The sequence below is a fragment of the Aedes albopictus genome, chromosome 3 (assembly GCF_035046485.1).
Source record: "Aedes albopictus strain Foshan chromosome 3, AalbF5, whole genome shotgun sequence".
Classification (NCBI taxonomy): Eukaryota; Metazoa; Arthropoda; class Insecta; order Diptera; family Culicidae; genus Aedes; species Aedes albopictus.
The window spans coordinates 411032636-411053244 of record NC_085138.1 but is presented as its reverse complement, the minus strand read 5'-3'; the positions used below and the strand labels follow the sequence as shown (position 1 = coordinate 411053244).

Below are 20609 nucleotides of genomic sequence, written 5' to 3'. Positions count from 1 at the left end.
GAGCGCATTGCCCCCCCTGAAGCAGTCGCATATCAGTGGTACCAGGGGGGTCGAGGCGTCAAGGTGTAGCAGAGTTTTTCCAATCGGTTTTCTCTGCTTGGGAGGTTGGGAGGAAAAAAAACAGACAGACGGACAGACAGACAGACAGACAGACAGACAGACTCGGCAAGCCTCGTTGGATAAATGTACGACTCGTGCTGAAAAAATCAACTTTTTGCAACTCGTGACATAAATAACTATTATTCAATTTGCTATTCTAACCTTAAACCTATTACCTACATCAGATAAAAACATAAAATGTTACTAGATTATCTAGAACTACTCTAAATGGATTTATAAACCGAATTAAGTAAGTAATATTTGCCTAAACATTATAAAGCACCGATTTGTTTAATCAGCTAATAAAATTTCAGCTTAAGCTGCTTTTGCATCCTTGACATGGAGTTTGCGATATGCTACAAAGCATTCGACTTCGAATCCCATTAAATCCATGCATTTTCGTCGTAACTCCTTCCAAAATTTGAAAATTTGGTATGGACCGCAGACTTTGGATAGGCTAGCTTTAGTTCAAAAAATTCAAATAATATGGAAGCTCTTTCCCTTTGTACGATTGAGGCCCAATTTTTCTGTATGCAGTGTCTTCTACTCCTCAGTTTAACCGCCTCTTATCATCAAAAAACGACGACATCGTCGTCGATGGCCGTTCATCATTTTTCTCGATTGTCACCCTGCCCTGCCCTGTGGAGCTTGCCCTACAGGAGCAAAATTTGGGCAAACATGAACTCTCTGCCGGGTCACGACGACGATGCGTCCTCTGTAGAGAAAGTGATTCAAAATTTCCCAATTTAAATGGAAATTAGATGGTGCTACAACAACCACCACCGAAAATCGTCAAAAGTGACGGTCCCCGTTCGTCGTCGCAGAAGCCGGTCGCAGAAGAAGGCACTGGCTGCTGCTTATTTGTCCTTCTTGATCGAAGTAGGCAAAGAAAGTAGTCACTCTCGCTGCTGAAAGCTCAACGACCACCATTAGGTGGCAGCGTCGTGGTCGTCGTCGAGTCGCACCCCCTAATAAAAAGAGGCCGCTGGATAATGGAGTTTTTCTTCAACCGCATCGCGCGCAAAGAGGGAACGAAAATATCCGGCTCGGCTGTTTGTGCTTTTCATGCTGGCTAGGGACCAGACGTTCCTAACCGGCACATGACGACGACGACGTGGCGGACGGGTGATTGGCCAAAAATGCGCGTTTCAATGACGGTGGCAAATATTTTGGTTCCTGTCCTGTGATTCACCACCGTAGCTATGGGGGCTTCGTGGGAACTTGCTCCAGATTGTGGTAATTTGACGAAGGTTTCCTTCGGTGATGTATGACCATGGGTTTACGCTTTCGGAACAAAGTGACTGGAATCGGGATGTTTTGCGTGTCCGGTTTGTTGTTGTTTTAAATGCCTTAGAAGCTTTCTGGCAATGATGCCCAGAATGACGAGTAAAATTTTGCACAAGTACAAACATAAGCCCCACGGTCTAAGCGGAAAACTCGCGGTTATCCAGTAAGACAGTTGATAACTGTTAAAATGCTTATAGAATACTTAGCTAGAAAGCAGGTTCTACCCCAATTAACAGAAAATGTAATCACATGTCAGACATTACTACAAGAATTGAACCAGTGATCCTGAAGGAAATCATTCAAAAATGATCCCATGTATTCTTGTAACTGAATTCATATCACTTTAGTATGGTTTGATGCAGGAAAAAATTTATGTATATTTTTTTCTTTGGAACTTACGTAGACGAAAAAACTGAAATTTTTTCGAAGCCACAGTGTGTGAATTGAGAGATAAATTGGTGAAAAAAATACGACTTGTTTTGGTGGGATTCGAACCCACGACTCCGTATCGATAGTTCGGCGCTTCAACCAACTAAGCCACAGAACAAGTTGAAAGACTATTTCACAAATTCACAACTTGTTCTGTGGCTTAGTTGGCTAAAGCACCGGACTAGCGATACGGAGTCGTGGGTTCGAATCCCACCAAAACAAGTGGTAATTTTTCCACAAATTTATCTTAATTTGTCATTTAAATACACACTGTGCTTCGAAAAAATGAGTTTTTTCGTCTATTTCAGACATACCAGCTGACGGCAGACAATTAAACGTTCCATAATAAATATAACATTTCCCATAAATAATTCGAAAAGTCCCAGTGATGAAACAGGGGTGTAAGCAGCAATAAATAACAAAAGTTCCATAAATAATTAAAAAAATGCATAAATAAATCAAAAGTTTCCATAAATAATTGATTTTTGAGCTATTAAAAACGTCAAAAAATACAATGAATAAATCAACTGTTGCAATAAAAAAAGCCAATTTTCCCACAAAATAACTTCGAATTTTCCATAAATAAATCCGTTTATTCCATAATAAATTAGAAAATTCACAATAAAAAAATATCGAAAAAGCAATTATAAATAATTCAAAAATGCGATAAAAAAAAGACGAAATTACCCATGAAAAACAAATGCAGGAAAGAATGAAACAGTGAAATGCTGAATCGTACTTATATGACTGAAACGACTGAAAAGCTTGCGTAACTATGATTGCAATTTACCGAGCAATTGCTTGCTGTCCGAACCAGAGTTGATGTACACGTGCTGTAGTCCCATGTACGGGAGCCACATGGCAAGCGAGCTCCCAGGAGCTCTCTACATTTTGAGACTGCAAGTTGTGCGCCTCATTTTTCTCAAGATGTGTCTCATGAGCTTCGTCTCATACGCTGATTAAATTAGAAAATTTCACGACAAAAACTTCCTAAACGAACGAGAATTGACACCTTAACCTTTGCATTGAGAGTCCCTAGTCGTATCTTATAGACCAACCAGACACTTGAGTTGTGTACGGAAAAAAGTTATTGAGGTTCTTCGTTACCAAGAAGTTGTTTTTCACCTTAGATACCAACAGCTCACGCAGCGCATGAGACGAGCTCCCCGGGAGCTATGTGCCTAGCTCGCACCAAGGTTGCGACCATTCATTTGCAAAGATTTACATTCATTTGCTACTATCTCAGTTCAGAAGCATGCTATCGAAAAACAATGTATGGATGAATTTAACCTTGTAGTTTTATCTGAAAGTTTGCCGAATAACATTGGGGTCGCACACGCATTCCAAAGTCATGAGCGAGCTGTGAAGGCAACTTTCCACAGCGTGAATGAAATTTACATTCACCGCGTGGAGAGTTGCCTTCACAGCTCGCTCACGACTTTGGCATACGTTTGCGACCCCAATGTTATTCGGCAAACTTTCAGATAAAACTACAAGGTTAAATTCATCCATACATTGTTTTTCGATAGCATGCTTCTGAACGGAGATAATAGCAAATGAATGTAAATCTGTGCAAATGAATGGTCGCAACCTTGGCTCGCACCCACCAAATTTTCGTGAGCCTCCTAGCAGCGCAGCACACTGCGATTTTGAAGAGCTGGGAGACAATTTGGTGGGAGGCTCGCTGTCGCATTTATGTACACATGAGCAATGGGAAACTCTGGTCCGAACTCGCTATCGCTCGTCGGACCAAAATAAGGGATAACATCCATGTTTGCATTACACCGGGCAAATTCTTCGATCTGTGGTTTGCTTAGAACTGAATCGATGCAGTTGCGGTGCATCGGATATCGGAAACTTCGGCAGCCTTCTGCCGCCTCAGTTCCTCAATCCTCTATGCGGCTTCGCCGCATGGTCTACATAATTTTGTGCCTCAAAATGCATTTACGTTTATTGCTCGGTTTTTGACATTCATTGATAATTTATTTTTTTTGTTTATTGCACTTTTTGAATTATTTATTGCTTTTTCGATATTTTTTTTATTGTGAACTTTCTAATTTATTATGGAAAAATCAAATTTATTTGTGGAAAATTTGAAGTTTTTTGGTGGGACAATTGGCTTTTTTTATTGCAACAGTTTTCACTGCATTTTTGACGATTTTAATTATTTATGGAATTTATGGAAACTTTTGATTTATTTATGCATTTTTTTATTTGTTTATGGAAATTTTGTTATTTATTTCTGCTTACACCCCTGTTTTTTTACTGGGACTTTAGGAATTATTTATGAAGAATGATCACTTTCTTATGAGTCGTTTATATTTTAGCCCCAGCTGACTGGTATAACTGGCAAAGGGCAATACAATTATCTTTCCAACTAAAGTAGAATCTATTTTCGATATAAACAATCTCAAGAATTGTTTCTCAAAAAAGATTTTCATACAAAATAATAAATAAAACAAATAACAAATAATCCCCCCAAATGTATGTTAAAGTTTGTCCTCACATATATACCAAGTCATTTGGGCAGTGGCTGATATTTTTGGCATTTTTTTACTATAACTCAGTCAATGCCAATTGACCAATTGACTTGAACTTTTATAAGACTACACGGAGTAAAATAATAGGTAAATACAAACAAATTTCGGATTCTTGTTGAATTTGGCACAAACAAAAGATTGGTTTGATTTTACTGCCTGCGGCAGTTGTTTGTAACCAAAATATTAGGTTATTTATTTGGCAACTTAGTGGTTAAATTCTACTAACGTCCATTTGAAAATAACCATCGGTTAGTTATTTCATTTTGATAATCAAGAAAACAAACATTTTGTTTGTTTCTTTAACTGCCAAATCCAGTTTGTTTCAAACAAATGGTAGTTTTATTCTAATCATAATACCCGTTATATGGCCGTTTATAACAAACCAAATAATTAGTTGAAATTACCAACCCGTTCAACCCATCCCCGCGCCTCCCCCTTCATCCTCCTACTCCACCTCCTCCACTCCTTTTCAATCAATTATTATTGCGCAAAATGAATAAACAATTAGTTGAAACATCTTTTATTTTTGCTAATCATATAAAAAATCATCTCTCAATACAAAGAAGGGTATTCACCAAGGTAATCGCTCCTTCGGTGCGCTGCCTCCTCGGGTGCCATAATGGTGTCACATGAGGGTTCCTGGTAGAACGATGGAGGACCGCAAAATATTACGGCATTGCGAATTTGAGCCTGACTCCGTCGATAGCTGGTTTCTCAGGGCTAACGAATAACGATGAAATGCTGAAAAAGATATAGGTTTATTTATTTACCATCTTTTACCCTTGCATCAAACAAAATTTATTTCACTTACCTTATAGCAATAACTTAGGGTGGTTTTGACACAATGTGAACAAAATAGTTTTTGAAAAAATGAGGAAACGTGTTTTGTCTTTGTCGATTATGTGATGGTATGGCGGAAAATTAAACAAACTAAAATCTCGGTTTGCTTACAAACCAAATTGGTTGTTGTTTTTTCTCCAAATGCCACATTAGTTTAAATTTACTGCCGAGTCGGTTGAATCAAAGTGATATCTTGATTTGTTATTGGCATCGAAACAAACCAATCTTTAGTAAATGTAAACTGTTTGGTTAGTTAGAAACAACTAATTATTTGTTCAGAACAACCTATGAGGTTTCTTGTTTTGTGGTAATTTTGGAAGGTAGAAACAACCAACCTGCCTGTTTATTTCAAACGACAATTTCTGGTTTAACCTTTATGTGTTCGACAAAATTTTTACTTTTTTCTACACCGTGCTTTTTAAATGGGCGCTGGGTACCCGGGTACCCTGTCGGCCACATAAGAGTTAATATAACAAAATCTCATTTAAAAATGACTAATTATTTGGTTTGAAATTCAACAAACGTGTTAGTAGTTTCAAACTTCATCGATTCTTCTTCGTGTAGATACTATACGTATCTCACCGTGTTCCTAATATTGTGTCAATTGGCTCAATATTGACTGCGTTATAGCAGAAAAGTGCCCGAAATAGAAGCTCTGCCGATATGGTTCCACTTCTCTAACACAAATGTATAACATGCAATGAAAATGAGACTGATCTCACTAAATTACAAAAGAAAAAAGATTTCAATACCCTTTAATTCTGTTTTTTTTTTTCATTCATTCACGTAGCACCGAGAGATTTTTTATTTTTTATTTTTTTTTTTTGCAACCAATCGAAATGTTGCCTTTTGTTCGAGACTTGTTTCCAGCATCTTTGTCTGAATTTTGAAGAAACTTGTGGATAAAATCAGCACGGAACCAAAAACTCTGTAAAGTCAACAAGATTTGTTGTCGGAAATTTTCGAACAAATTTGAAGAATTTTCAATGGAATTGTAGCCAGTAGTCACGCTGTTGTATTTTGTATGTAAAAAATAAAAAAGTTTGATTGCTTAACAGTTTTATCGTGGTGCTGGCGATGGTGGTCGACTGTGTTGCTGTCGAAAGGTTATGTGAAATACTTATGGTTGAATTCTCGAGATTTTTTTTTTCCTAAATTTAACATGTAATTTATGGCATAATTCCTAACAATGTCCATAGATTGCTTGCGAAAATTTTGCGTAAACTCGTTCCATTTGTAACTTCTTTAACAGTTGCCAATGAATCTAATATTCAAACGATCTTCAGTGAGATAGTGCTATAGCAGAATTTTGTGAGTATGTGAGCCTAACAAAAAGATACAATTTTGGTGTTTTCTTCAAACATGTTTATCTGTCCGGTAATGTAATTATTATTAAAATAAAATCCTTCACCACCTGGACCCTGAGGAGAATAAAAACTACCGTCAAATGGGGTAACTTGCAACACTTTTTGACATTGAAGCAATATCATTGAAAATATAAATATTTGAAACATACTGTAAAGCATCGTGTACACTAATTACCACGAGTAGAATACTATGCAGAACTTCAATTACCAAAATAAGTTGCCACCTAATCAGGAGGTGTGAAATAGATGCTTGTTGCAAGTTACCCCATCTATGGGATAACTTGCAATACATGATGAACAGATGAAAGGGGTGGGGGTAAAGTGGACAGGTGGGGTAAAATGGACAAGGTACAGTTTCATGGCTTTTATTGTTTTTCAAAATGTTTCAACGATTGGAGCTTATGCCTAAGCATGAATCATTATACTTTTGCTGATCTTGAACATTAAAATCAAATAAACCTCTTCAAGATGACAAAAACTTTAAAAATCCCGAGAAAAATCGGAAATGATGTAAAATCTGCTTATAATTGCTAAGGTTTTCTCGTAAGTTATTTTCAAATTATTACAAGTTTTAAACCCTAAACCAATAAAGTCCACGTAGAAGAATATATTTGACAGAAAAAAAAAAGTTTTGTAAAAAAAAGTTTTTGGAAATAATTTTAACAAAATCAGACCGTGGGGGTAAAATGGACAATCGGTTCAAATTTCACCGAAATTTCATATATTTTTTTGAAAACTTCAGAATCATCAGCCGTCATACCTATCGTGAGATAGTAGAAGTAAAAAGTTATAAAAAATATTTTATATCAACAAAGTATAATTTTCATCCAAAACAGTGCTTGTTTTTCACACTATTTTTACAATAATTATTTAAGTGTGTTTTAAAGTTTGTATTAAAAGTTTAAAAACAACAAAATGAAGGTATCGTATGAAATTTGATAGCTTGTATTTAAAAACATAGAAACAATATGCTGTTATATAACTTTTAACGACTTGTTCCTTTTACCCCATCGATTGTCCATTTTACCCCCACCAATTTTTTTCGCGCTATTTTGATGCACGATTTGGTGAAGAAAATAATCGAAGAAAACAATATGTTTTAAATGCAACCCCTTACAAGATATCTGGAGTATATCATTACCTTCCATGTAACTCGGAAAAGTAGATGGCTTTTCCCGCATTTCCGCGGGAAACGACCAAAATGCTTAGGTTGTCCATTTTACCCCCACCACCCCTACTTTAATCAATTGAAATATAATTTTCCATTAAAGGGTTGGTAGTTATTATAATCGAGAGTATATCGTTTCACAGTAGGTCTTACGTTCCTCAAGTACAAAATATTTATGGATCTCATGACTCAGAACTTGTTACAAAAAGTCAACAATGCTTAATTTAATTTGTTGGAAAGATAAAGTGAGACATCTTTAAATAATTTTCAGTATAAAGTGGTGTTTTGTTAATTCAGCTAAAATAACATGATTTAAACACCCATTCAACTATTACCAAAGTTTAAAGCCATAAATTTGGGCATTCTATTGAAATAATTTACTCCATCTAGGTTCAGAATAGATGTTGGTGATTGTTTTAGAACGTTCATAAACTGAACAAAACTTTCAAAAAGGTGAAACATGAATGAATTTTCAAAATATGGAAGTCTTTAACAATGTTTGAAAGTCACGCGCAAAATAAATGGTGAAACTGAGTCGACATTTAAAAATAAGCACGTCACGTAATTAATAAATGATTCATTTCGATTATTTCTATCCGAAATTTCGTGAAATGAAAATAAATTACAGAAAGTTTTATTAATTTCAACTGTTGCAAGTTACTCCATAGTGGTTGTCGAGTATGATTATGATTTTTTACATTACTTAGTCGATAAGTTTATCAAACTTTAATCGTTCAGCTAAGCTTACTATTAGGTACCCTAACTGTAAGCAAGGCATCAGGCTTATTGCACTTACTATAGGAGAGAGGTACAGTACGATTTTCATACTTATTTTTATGGCATAAATTGAGCAAACCGTTTTAACAGTATAGCTGAACAATAAACAAAGAAACAAAACTGATTTTTTCACTAAAAATGATCTTTGGTACACATAATTTTGTTAACCGAATTGATGGAGCATCCAAGCTATCATTATTATGATAAAAGAGTTCACATTTAATGTATGTCATCGTGTTGCAAGTTACACCGCTGTTGCAAGTAACCCCGTTTGACGGTACTGTGGCTAATATATAGGTTCAGTGAAGAGATATAAATATGACGTCTTCAACAAAACGCGAAAAAATATTGTTCATTATGTAATCTTTAAACAGATATTTTGGTCCACATTCAAGGCCTATCGCAGGGTTTTATTATGAAAATAGAGACTTCTAGTGGTTTAGAGATGGTCGGGTTTCAGATTTTCCAGACCCGAACCCGACCCGTACCCGAAACATTTTCAATTTCAAAACCCGGACCCGACCCGAACCCGAGAATTTTTTGCTCTCTCAAACCCGGACCCGACCCGAACCCGAAAAATTTTCGTTGGATCAAACCCGAACCCGACCCGAACCCGAAAAAATATTTCTCAATAAACCCGACCAAAACCCGAGTCAAAAAATAATTGTTAAATGTGTCGAATATGACAAATAAAGCATTTTTCTAAATACTGATTTTTTACACCGGTACCAAACCCGACTTGAACCCGACGTTTTTCAAACCCGACCCGACCCGTACCCGAAAATTTTGAAAATGTTTAAACCCGGACCCGACCCGAACCCGAGTTTTTATTAATTTTCAAGCCCGAACCCGACCCGTACCCGTCGGGTTCGGGTTCGGGTCGGGTTTCGGGTTTGAAAACCCGAAACCCGACCATCTCTAGTGGTTACGCAGTCTTAGCCACTAAAAGCCTCCAGTTAAAATAACAGTCGTTCCTTGAAAGCTTTATGAAAATAATGAGCGGTTTTTGCCTATAATTCTTCATGGATTTCACCTAGGATTCTTACCAGGTGCTTCTTCTTTTTTTTGGCTCTACGTCCCCACTGGGACTTGGCCTGCCTCGCTTCAAATTAGTGTTCTTTGAGCATTTCCACAGTTATTAATTGAAGGGCTTCCTTTGCCTCCATTGCATGAATTTGTATATTGTGAGGCAAGCACAATGATACACTATGCCCAGGGAGTCGAGAAAATTTCCCGACCGGAACGGGAATCGAACCCGCCGTCTCCGGATTGGCGATCCAGTTATTCTTCTAAGGAATTCCTCCCGATATTCTTCAAGTGGTTCTACAGAGATGTTTCAGGGATTCCTTCCAGGGTTCCATCAGATATTTCTCTCGAAATTTCTTCCGAGATCCTCCCAAGGATTCTACTTGGTGTTGTTTCATTGATTTCTCACGGAATTTCTCGAGGGATTTCTTCAATGTCTCCTGGGTTTTGTGGTGTCCGGACGGACACCGTGGCAATCCGGATCAGCCAGGCCAGACAACTCCTATGGCCGAAATTCTACAACGAGGAAGGATGCAAACCTTGTAGGATCCTTTCATTGATTTCTCTCGGGATTTTTTAGGGATTTCTTCTGGCATTTTGGGATTTTCTCTCGGGATTCCATCCGAGTTCTTTCAAGGATTCTTCCGGGAATTCATTAAGAGATTTCGTCGGAGATTCCTTTCGACAGTTCTTCATATATTTCTTCCGGCATTCTTTAAGGCAATTCTCCCGGGATTCTTTCCGGCATTCATTCCGGGATTCATATGAGAATTCTTCCTAAAAACAACTCTTTCAGAGATTTCTTCCGGGGTTTCTTCATTAATTTTTCATGTGATTGCTTTGGGGTTTTCTTCCGGGATTACTTTAGAAATTTACTCAGAGTTGTCGTCGAGGATTCTCTGTAGATTCCATCAGAGATACATCCATTGATTTATCCCGAGATTCTTTTATGCTTTTCTTTTCTCCCGGGATTCCTTCAGTGATTTTCTACGCGATTCATTGATCATTGATTCCTCTCGGAATATTTTCAGAGAATTCCCTCAGGATTCAATTTGATGTATAGTGGAGGAAGGAGATGTTTCCATAATGTAACGAGATAATGTCAAAAAAAAAAAAGAAAAAAAAACATGGATCATCATTTGTGGATTCTCCCTAACGAAAAGATTCCGGATCAACCGGAAATCGAACCTCTTGGCAAGATCTTGCTGATTAAAAAAATGTTTGAATATTCGAATTTGATACTCGATTTTACAACATTTTCATTAATTTCACTAATTTTCCTACAACTCATTTTTTGCGTTTTTTTTTAAATTCTCCTGTCAATACTACCAGAAATGTGTTTATGAAACACGTGTGACACTTTTCCTGATGAACCTGATTGTGATTCCACTAAGTAAGTAAACAGAAAATCAAGTTGAAGACGGTTCCGTTCCGTTCTGTATAATTCAGTCATTTTCTAAGTATGTTTTGAACCGGTATTTTTTTCAAAGATGCTAAAAAAATAAAAATAAAATAAACTAAATAATTAGAAACCTCATTTTATGTTAAGGCTAACACTCTAGACTTGTTCATTCCATTCTTCAATTTTTTTTCCAGATTTTACCCCTTTTGTACTGTTTTTCATGAGTTCATCATTGCATTTCTGAAGAATTCCTTCTGGGCTCGTTTCAGGAAAGCTTCCAAGAAATCATCCAGAGCTTTACATAGGAATTTCATCAAAATTTTCTACAACACTTCCCCTAATTCAGTGTTTTTTTTATTCCTCCAAGGAATTCTTAAAAACTCATTTATTAGTATAGATTGCTCCAGAAATGTCTCAAGAAATTCCTCTAGAGAATTCTTCAAAAATAAAAATCCAGTAACCTTCCAGGAATTTATCCAGACTCCTCTCTGAAACGGCTTGCAAAACACCTTCAAAAATTCTTCAAAGAATCCTGTAGAAAATTCGCTATGAATTCCTGCAGATTTCTCTGAGAATTCTTCCTGGTTCGTTTTCCAGACACTCTCTCAAGAAGTCTTCCGAAGAATCTTCCAGGAACTCTTAAGAGTTTTCTCCAAAAATGTCAGTTAAGTAATCAGTAGCGCTATCTGTCGCCAATTTAGACTTCTACGGCTTTTACTCGCTCAATGCGAGGAATGACAGTTCTATAACAGCACTATACATATTGGCACGCAAAGCGTATAATTAAGTATTAATAAATTCAAACAAAATGTTTTAAGAATTAACTTTAATAGGTAAAAAAAATAAAAAAAAATGATTGTTTTGGAAGACTTTCCATATTTTTTAAATTTTAAGATCGTATTGATTCATATTTACCAGCTGGTACATGGTACATGGTACCAGCTCAGATCAATCACGGAGGAGCAACCATTGTCATGTATAGTCAGATTTGATCGTTTGATCGTTTTGATCGTATTGATACATATTTACATATAATTGAAATTGCAGGAAAAAAATAATATAAATAAACATTTCTTTACAAATAAAAAGGTCTTTGTAAAACAAACTTCAGAAAGCGTAGTCCTACGCCAAAGAACCAAAATTCTCAAAACCTTATTAAATTAACCCAACAGAAGTACCAATCGATTGGATAGTACAAATTGAGAGAATAAAAAAGGAAAATTCCACCCCCACAGACGACGACCAGTGGCGGGATGTTACTCCACTGAAGAATTGTGAGGTTCAAAAGTTCTTTCACTTCCGTTTTTTTTTCTTTCGAGTAGTGGCAGTGGCGGAGATTCGGGCTCATCGAATAGCTATGGAAAGCTTTTTTTTTCACCGATGAATCCTTCCGTTGTGGCTCGGCTCGCCTACTATTTTGACATCAGATAAGCGAAAAAGCACTGGTTGGTTGCCTTGTAGTTTTTTTGCTTCGTTCTTTGTTAAGCAAGAGTATTCCATTCAGTCGAGTGACTTCCACAGGATTGTGGTGCCCGTCGCAGCAGGCGCTGAGGTATTCTTTTTTCTGAGTTCGGTTGAATAAGTTTGAGCGAAAGTGAGCTCAGTATATTCTTTCACTGAAATAGAGGAAGATGGTGGGTACGTGGAAAGGTGGAAATGTACATTGAAATGGAATACAATACAGTACCTCCTTCAATGCTGGCAACAACTCGGAAAAAGTAGAAGCAGGAAAAACTACTCGTTCGCCTTGGGAGCACTCTCCCAAAGTATGTTGGTACATACTGTGTATCCACCTGGTTCGGATTGACGAAGCGAATGGATCCGGAACGGGTACAGGAAAATGAAAATAAAATTTAACCCGAAATCGATTTGAATATGGAAGCAGTGTTTTTCCTAGAGGGAGGCAGTGTTTTTCCTAGGGGAAAGAAGGTTGGGTTTCCCTCGTCAAATTGATATTTCAGGTATTTCGATAAGGATCACAATGGAGGAAAGGAAAACTACAGTCCATTGCTAGAACAAATAGAAGAGTCCTTTGTAACGGAGTATTGAATTTAATATATGAATCGGTTTCAGTTTGGCTTTAATTTGAACATGAACGTTTCTTGAATAAAATTTAATCAAAAAGTCTATCGAAGACTATACTGAAAACAGTGTATGGATAATTGGCAACTTGTGAGATGAATTTGCCAAAAAAAAGGCGTTCTTGGGGAATTTCAGAAAAGTATAGTAGATACTGTGCTTAGATATACTTTGGCTTTCAATTCCACAGAATCTCAAAATCTTATGTGGCTTTGTTAGTTAAAGCGCTAGTCTAGCGCATGCGGAGTCGTGGGTTCAAATCCCATCAGAAAACGCCTTTTTTCACAAATCAACTCTCAGTTTGTCAACTAACCAACACACTGTGCCTTCTAATCATAATTTTTAAGAATATTTCAAATATACCAGCTCATCTAGCATATTACAGGAAAGGACACCATAGCGTTAGCGTGCTGTGTTTAAAATCGTCATTAACATTCTATTTCCAATAAATTCCTCATCATCAGATGAAAACCCTTAACTGGTTCATTAATCATTATACCAATTCCATAATACGCAAATTGAAAGGATTTTCTCGAATAAGTATCTCTCTAAGTTGGAACCGGTATCCCACCATCATCGTTCCTGTCATCATTTCAATCTTCTTTAAAGAAGCCCGTCGAACTGGAACCAAACTACCTTCTACCATCACCCCCATCGAGCCAGGATCCGGGAACGAAACCTGTTGGCATTTACCGCCCAATAGCTGAAACCCTCTACTCATACCCCCGTCCCAAAAGCCTGTACCACATCGTATCCCGTATTTTCGTCGGTCTGTTGATTTTCCGCGTGGTTCTCAAAAGGGGAAACAGTTATGTTCAGGAAGCAAGCCTCGCAGAAAGCGGACCAACCAGCCATTTTTCGTGTGTATGTATGTATATGTGTAAGCGTGTTCGTTTATAAAAGGTTTCCTTTTGAACTTTTTTGCTTCCAATTTTTTCCCATTTGTCTACCGACGACTTCACGCAGCCCGAAATAGAAAAGTATGCAAATTGATCGTATCCTGTCTTGGAATGAGGACTTTTGGGGTAGTCTGGGAAGGAAGTTCTGGTCGCAATTTTCAGACTTCCACACTTTTTTTTCGCCCTTTGGGCGTCTCGCAGGGAGCCAATTAATTCGGATCGACCTACCGATGGAGGTAATGACTCGGGAAACTTGGGTTTCGGAAAAAAAAGTGCTACTGGAAATGGTATCTGACTTTGCTAATTAGAATGAGTCGGTCGAATTCTCTCCGAATTAAACGCGTTTTAATGTGCAATCAAAATGAACATTCAGAAACGAAGCAATCAATTTGATTTCCCTCCTAGTGAGCCTGCTGTGGTTGGCGTAGCCATCTGGCGTCATGAATGCATGAATTCTTTGACCTTTTTTGTCCTTATCGTTTGTCACCTAGGAATTACTTTTAACCTTTTTTCAGAACTTTATTGTTGCACTCTTTCAAGAATTCCTCCTATAGTTCCTTCTGAGATTTCACCAGGTGTTCCTTTTGGGGTCCTTTCAGTAATTCTACCCGGATTTTCTTTCGAGGTTTATTCCGGGATTCCCTAAGATGTTCTTTTCGAGATTGCTTCCGGATTTTTTTTTTTGTTTTTAATTTCTTCCAGAATTGTTTTAGGATTCCTCCACAAATGCCATCCGAGAATAGAGTTTTGAACTCCAGGAGTTCGTTCTAGGATTTCGCCAGGAATTCTTTGTGGAATACATATAGGAGCTTCTTCTTGATTTCTTGTATATCCCAAATTCGTTCTGAATTTTTCTCAGATGTTCCTGAGTTTATTATGGAATTGATTTTGTATTGGATTTCTTATGGAATTCATCTTGGAGTTCCGTACAGAATTCTTCTATGAGTTTCACATAAAATATCTCTAGGAGTTTCTTGAGGAATTCATCTAACAATTATTAAATAAATTTTCTTAGCAGTTTTGTATTTCCATTAAGAGTTTCTTCTTCCAGGTTTCCTCCAATAGTTTCTTTTCCCTTTAATAGTTTCCAGGGAATCCAAAAAATAACTTTTAAGGACATTCCAAAAGTAACTGGAGAAATTTCAGAGGAAACTCCGAAAGGAATCCTTGAAGGAGCTTCTAAAGGACTCTCAGAAGAAACTTCTGGAGGAATCCCGGAAGGATCACATATCACAGGAGACATATCCCAGATAACAATTTGATGTTGATTAAGCGCTTCAGTAGCTTATGCAAATCAGCCTTGATTTGAACAAAAGCTGTGCAAAAGACCTGTAATCATTTGTTCAGCTCTTAATCATCCAATTTTGGTGATTTTATCCAGCCATGAGCTGATTTGTGCTCTCCAGGTGGCTGAATAAAGGTTGAAGAAGCGCTTTTCCAACCTTTGACCAGCAATTATTCAGCAAATGGGAAAGATTTATGATTCTATATTTATAGATCAAGGAACAGTTGAAGCTTCAGAGTCGTTTAACCATCTTTAGTTCAGCTATTTATCACCGCTTGTGCAACGCTAAAAAATGAAAATTTATCCCACAGTATTTCGGCCAGAATTGCCAGGGCTCTTGATCTATATGTAGGATACAGTTCATAATTGCTGAAATTTAAATATACAATAGTTATTTATGCAACATGTTACAAAATGATGATTTTTTCAGCACGAGTTGTGCATTTATCCAACGAGGCAATAAATATTCTCAAATTTTTACTGTAAGTGCATCAACTAGTTGTGTATCAGTGGTCCAAATTTGGAGAAACTCGGGCTATTCTACACGAAGTTAGAAAGATTCTAGAAAAGGGTATAATTTTCCGATAGCCAACTTTGAGCTGTTATATCTTCGGATTCAATGAACCGAATGCAATGAAATTTTGATCATTTATGACTTATATAATGAAGTTTGAAAAACATTTGACTTAGTTTAAAATTATTAATAAGAAAAAAAGTTATAGCGATTTAATTTATTCTATGTTTTTTTAGTAAATTTATCTATTTTTCATATGCATCATTTTACTTTTTCAATTTAATGCCAGCCATTTGGTTGCTTTCCTTCGAAACATAAATATATTCAAGTGAGTAAGAGGAAATTGAAATAAACTATAATTACTATCTCGAATTTTAAAATCATGATGAAGTTTTGGGTAAACTGGTGTTACATTAAAAAATAATCTAATCGTTATAATTTTCTTTCGTGTGAAGAATTTTAAGTTTATTCAAAAGTTTTTAATAGCTCATTATATTGGTCATAAATGATCAAAATTTCATTGCATTCGCTTTGTTGAATCCGGAGATATAACAGTTTAAAGTTGGCTGTCGGATAGTTGTACCTTTTTCTTGAATCTTTCTAACTTCATGTAAAATAGCACGATCTTTTCTAAATTTGGACCACTGATACTACTAGTTGATGAACTTACAGTAAACATTTGAGAAATCAAAACATTTTTTGAAAAATGAAAATTTTACCTGTCCCAGCTATTTTGAGTATCCCCTGTAGTTCGCAGCCGTTTATTATCAGACCTTTATCCATCAACGGAAAAAGTTCATCAATGAAAGGTGATAAGTACGAGTTGACATGCAGTGTGGCTTTGATTATTCGTAAAAAAAATCCGACCACCATTGGCTTTATTTTCAATATTTACATGTTGCAAAGAATTGGCTAAAACTGGTCTTTTAAACTCTTATGAATGGGCACTCCATTTAAATTTACGTAGAGCTCAACAGAGATGTGCTCCGAAACATCTTTGAACCGGTTTCTCAGACAAACCTCCAAGCCGTGATGCCAGTATCATCCAACTGGAATGTCCTTGATGAAATTGCTTGTGTTCTGAGGAGTGGCCAGAAGTGTTAGTGAATCGAAAGGCAGATTGGTGTTTTATGATATATTCTTCAGTACCAACCTTTTTCACATTTGTCATGCCTTTGCCCTTTTTTATTGCGGTTATAAGTACCTTTTGAATGTAATTTTAGATATGAAATCCATTTTTGCGAAGTATTGTGATCCGTACAACTTTCTCACTGATGGTTTGTAATTACCATTAAAGATTGAAAAAAGAGTTCTAGTGCTTAACTTTTAATATTGCAGATAAGCTGGATAAAGTTATGAAGAATTCGGATTTTGACGGCTACGCAGTCTTGTTAAATCAAAACGAGTTGTTATCTAACTTTTTTTTTTTTAGATTAGTTAGATAACAACTCGTTTTGATTTAACAAGACTGCGTAGCCGTCAAAATCCGAGTTGCACAGAATACAGTCGATTCTCCCCCATCTACAGGTATGAAGAATAGTTGGATAATCTTCTATTGAGTATCATATTTAGCACGCGATGATAGGCTGAACAAAACATACTTTGTAAACTCATCAAGCTACTTTTCAACTTGATATTCAGCTTCCGTCTTATTCAGCTATTGACACCATTATCCAACCATTGTTCAGCTATGACTCTTACTGTTCAGTTACCATTGTTACTTGTGATCTCTGAAGCAATCCTGGCAGGAGAAATTCCGGAATGAGCTTCTGCAAGAATCTCTGATTAAACCTTCTCAGGAATTTCAGAAGCAATTCCTCCAGAAATCTAGAGGAAACTTCTGACAGAATCCTCAATAATGCTCTGGAAGTATCTCTGAAGAAGCTTCCTAGAGAATCTCAGAAGGAACTCATGAAGAAATCCTGAAATAAATGTATAAGGAACCGCCGAATGAATTCCAGATGAAATCCCAAGATGAAATTTCTAGGGGAACTTCAGAAGAAATTTCTGGATAAATCTTGGAAGGAACAGCTCTGATGTGGTTTGTAACTCTTGAAAGAATCTAAGAACGAATTTTCGGAAGTACTTCCTAGACAAATCTCAGAAGGAATTTCTAAAGCAATCCAGGAAGGAGTTTTTTTGAGAAATCTTCGAAAAAATACCTGAAGGAATTCTAGATCAAATCTTTTAAGGAATCTTAGAAGAAACTCCTGGAAGAACCCTAGAGTCTCCTGAGTATTTGAAAAAAAAAATCTCTGTGATATTAGGACTACTTCCAGGAAGAGCATCAGAAATTCTTCCGAATGATATAAATTTTCCAGGGATTCTCTAAGAAATTCATTTAAATTTCTCTTTAGGAATTTCTACAGAGATTCTTTCGAAATTGTCTGTATGGATTCCTCCAGGAATTCCTCTACATGTACTCTTTTAACAAATCTATCAGGAATCATTTGAAAACTTTTTTCGGAAATTCTATTAGATAGTCCTGCAAAACTTTCTCAAAGGTTTGTTTTAGAAAATCTTGCATAAGGTGGCCTACACCTATTTGACAACAAAAAAATCGAAAAATATCAAGTCTTACTTCCTGAATCAGTTTGTTTGGACTTCCAGGTGCTACGTTCAAAATTTGAGCAAAATCGATTAAGCCTAAGAAAGCGCTCAACAAGCTTGAAGTTTGTATGGGAAAACTTGGCCAAATGTATGCAGAAATCTTAAGTTTTCGAATTTCACCGCTACGTGGCGCTGTAAGCGTCCATTCATTGAACCATTTGGTATTATTGTAGGTGACTATATGCCAGAGAACTTTGTCGAAGACCGCAAAGTGATCCGACGTATGTGAAAAAAGCTATATTATAATGTTTTATTTAGGAAACCATCCACGGTTTCGTCAAAAATTCCTTCATTGATGTTTTCAGAAAATTTTCCAGGGATTTCTTCAAAAATTCCTCCAGCGATTCTTTCGGAAAGTCTCCCATGAAACTTTCTTTTGAGTTTTTTTTTAGATTTTTCTGAGAATTTCTTTAGAAATGCATAGATTTCCATCTAGAAACTAAAAAACTAATCTAAAAAAACATTTTTTTTTTCATGGATTCCTTCTGAAATTGTTTCATGGACTCGATTAGAAAATCCCCCAGGAATTTCCTTCAAAAAAATATAGCACGGATTCCTCCAGAAAGTTATCCAGGGATTCTTGTATGAAACTCGTCCATAATTTCCTACAAAATTTCTTCCACTAGTTTCTTCAAAAACTGCTCTATAAAATCTTGTAGGAATCGATCTTGAGATTTTTTTATCTTGAGATTTCACAGAAATGAGATTGACAATCTCGTTAACCGTTATGTGGCCGGCAAACTTTTTGCTTTTTTCTACACCGTGTATTTTTAATGGGTGCTGGGTACCCGGGTACCCTGCCGGCCACATAAGGGTTAAAAAAGATAAAAAAAAAATTACTTCAGACATCACTTAGAAATTCCTTCATGAATCCCTTAAGGCGAAACTGGATCCATTTCCTCACTTTTTGGTTTTTGATTTTTTATAAAATAACGAAGCAATATTTTCAAAATCGGTTTGAAAATCTGATTTTTTTCCTGGTGGAAAATGTTTTTCGTTTTTTTCAGAAACCATTTTTAAACCAAATTTCACTAAAAAATGGTTTCTGCAAAAATGAAAAAAAAATCCATCAGGAAAAAATTCAGGAGATACCTTTATCCATACTCTACATGTGCACGAAAACCGATTTTGAAAATATCGCTTCGTTCTGAAAAATCAAAATCCAAAAAAATGAGGAAATGCTTCCAGTTTCGTCTTAAGATAAATCTCTAGGGATTGCTTTAGGGATTAATGAACAATATCTCACTGTTTTTTTTTTTAAATTCATCCTGGGATTCCTTCAGAATTTTTCAGGGATTTTTCAGAAATTACACTATGGATATTTTCAGAAATTACTCCAGGAATTCATTTATGAAATCTTCCAGAAATTCTTTCGAAAACTCTTCCAGGCAATTTTCAATAAATCCCACCAGAGCTTTTTTTTCAGATATGCCTTCAAGAATTTCGTCAGAAATTTTTCAAAGAATTAATTTAGAAAGTTTTCCATGTCTTCAAAAACTTCAACTGGGATCAATTTAGAAATTTTTTTAAGGTGTCCAAATCCGTCTGAAGGAATCAGAATTTTTCCTGAAGTTTTATATTTATTGAATATTGAGATTTTCAGCCCTCAGCTGGTTCATCTCTGCATTCAGAAAAGTTTTCGAAGATTGCTTCAGGATTTTTCTCAGCCAGCGATTTATTTTTCAAAAAATATTCCTTTGGTACTTTTAGTAATGCGTACAGCTAGTTCTTCACGAACTCCTCCAGAGATTTCCTCGGGAATTTCTTCAAGGATTTCACTGACGGTGTTCGAAGACGCGACTGCTCAAGGCTTAATTATGTCAGGAATTGATTCAGAGATTCTTGCATTCTTATTTTCAGTAACTGGATTAGACATTTCATCAGAGATTCCTGCAGAAATTCAAAGCGAGGTTCTTGCAGGTGTTCCAGTAGTATTGCTCCGTATATATTTACCCAGAAGTCCCTCTAGCATTTCCTCCAAAAACATCACTAGGATTTTTTCTACGGATTCAAAAATTTCTGCAGAAATACTTCCAGGAATTTCTACAGCAATTCCATTTGAATTTTCTAAAGTGATTTTTCGAATTCCATCAGATTTTTTTTTTAAGAAAATCCTTCAGGTACTCTTTTGAAGGATTTCTTCAGAAACTCTTCTAAAGTTTCTCAATATATTTTTCTTTAATTTTCACCAAGGTTCTCTGGTTTTCTTCTGGAAATTTCTTCTGGGAATTTCTTCTGAAATTCCTCCAGATATTCTTCAAGAATTTTCCTGGGACTTTAAAAAAAT

The 20609-nt window shown here is 36.3% G+C and overlaps 1 protein-coding gene and 1 non-coding gene across 8 annotated transcripts in view; one reads left to right on the top strand and one right to left on the bottom strand.

Moving 5' to 3' along the window:
* LOC109426380 (G protein-coupled receptor kinase 1) overlaps window positions 1–20609 on the top strand; it is a 359171-nt gene that overhangs the window by 191277 nt on the left and 147285 nt on the right. The window lies entirely within an intron of this gene.
* On the bottom strand, window positions 1861–1933 carry Trnad-auc (transfer RNA aspartic acid (anticodon AUC)). The gene has a single exon. It is a non-coding gene; the product is annotated as a tRNA-Asp (tRNA).